The sequence below is a fragment of the Asparagus officinalis genome, chromosome 8, assembly GCF_001876935.1.
Source record: "Asparagus officinalis chromosome 8, Aspof.V1, whole genome shotgun sequence".
Lineage (NCBI taxonomy): Eukaryota > Viridiplantae > Streptophyta > Magnoliopsida > Asparagales > Asparagaceae > Asparagus > Asparagus officinalis.
The window spans coordinates 85,452,603-85,454,404 of record NC_033801.1 but is presented as its reverse complement, the minus strand read 5'-3'; positions in this window follow the sequence as shown (position 1 = coordinate 85,454,404).

The following is a 1,802-nucleotide window of genomic DNA, read 5'->3' as shown; positions in this document are numbered from 1 at the left end:
CAGTAACGGTTAGTTTCTAGATTTTGTGTTTTTAATGTTTTTTGGTTTTTGTTGGTTTCTTGGGATGGTTTCTTCCACCCTATATATATATCGCTTTGCCATAACTATTTTCACTTACTTAAGAAAGTTTTAAAATAAAGTTTAAGGGTGTTTAAGTATGTTTTAAGTGTGTTTTATAAAAGTTTGTGTGAAGTGGTTTTCACAAGAGCAAGAGGAGATTATCATTTCTTGTTTGGGCTTCCATCTACATCTCTCTTTCTCTTAATTTTCAGAGAAGTTTTACTAAAATCAATTCTAGCTTTATATTCATATTACTTGTTAATTATCATTTTTATTAAGCTAGATTTTACATTGAGTTTAGTTTTTCATTTTACTCATTGAACACACACAGCCATTGAGCTTTTAGTATTTCACATTAAGTATAATTTGGGTTGTGGTGAGTGGTTCTTGAGTGTGAGCTAAATTGAGTTCTCATCTATTGTAGAGAATAAAACTTTATAATTGAGCATTAATTGTGAGATTACTTTGTAATACACTTGTACACCGAGAGGAGTGTGTGGTAAGAAATGGGATTGATTCCAAGAGGAGTGGCGTCGTAGTAAAGCCTAGGGAGAGGTTGTAAATCTGAGCACTTGAGGAAGGCAACACAGGCTAGGCCAACACTTAGAAGGTGTAGAGTGTGATTGTAAGAGTGTGAGTTGTGAAAGTTTTTGGAGAGGTAGAAAACCGAAATTGTGTGGAGTTGTACATATTTTGGGTGAATGTCGAAAACTCGTTGTGATAGTGGAGTTCTCCCCAGGAGTGGGGAGCAAAGACGTAGGTCAAGGGTGACGGAACTCCGTGATCATATCATTTATTTGCGTTTGCCTTGGCGTATTTATCTTGTGCTCATTATATTGTTATATCGCCATTGGTTCATGTTTATTTCGCCCTTATTTATTCTCTTATCCCTGCATACATCTCTTGAATATCATACTTGTTAGGATATTTGTTAATAAGTTTTCAAATTAGCATTAAATCAGATTAGATTAGCATATTATCCTATTCACCCCCCCCCCCTCCCCTCTAGGGTAATTTTATTTGGTATCAGAGCACTTTCATATACTGCTCTGAGTCAAGGTGAGCAAGCCGACTCTTCGGTCCTTGACGATTGTCGCAGATGCCTGGTGAGCCGACTTCTCTGCCTTGAGGTTTTGCCTTAGCTACTCAACCAAATGTTCGGCAGCCACCTTAAGGTCCCTCTCAACATCGACCTCCCCAGACAAAGCCGTCAGCCGACCGTCTCACTCAGAAATTCCTTGCTGAAGACGGCCAACTTCCTCCTTTAGCGGGGTCATCTCCCCTTGAAGCTTAGTAATCATGGCCGCTTGTCTGGCGCTATGAGATTGGATCCCCTTGAGGGCCTTCTCCTTATCATCCACCTCTTGGCGCCAGCGGGCTTCGATGCTTTTGAGTTCGGCCTCCAAGGCAACAACCTTCTTTTTCACCTCTTCCTTGGCCAACTTCTCCTTCTCCAGCTCCGCCTACCACCTCCACAGTGAGTCATGCATATGCTTGAGCCGTTCATACAGCTCTTGCTCTAACAGAGCCCCCCGAACCAAATGAGTTTTGAGAGCCAGATGCAAGCCATGGCTTGGCATCCTCTTCAAAAACCTCTCATTCTTCGGAAGGGCAAACTGTCACACTGCTGTTATTAGGGTCGTTAAGGACCCCAAAATCAAACTCTCCCTGTTGAGAGATACTGGCGAGACGAACTTGTCGTCCTCAGAGAGTTCCTTCCAAGGCGAACAAGGACCCACAGG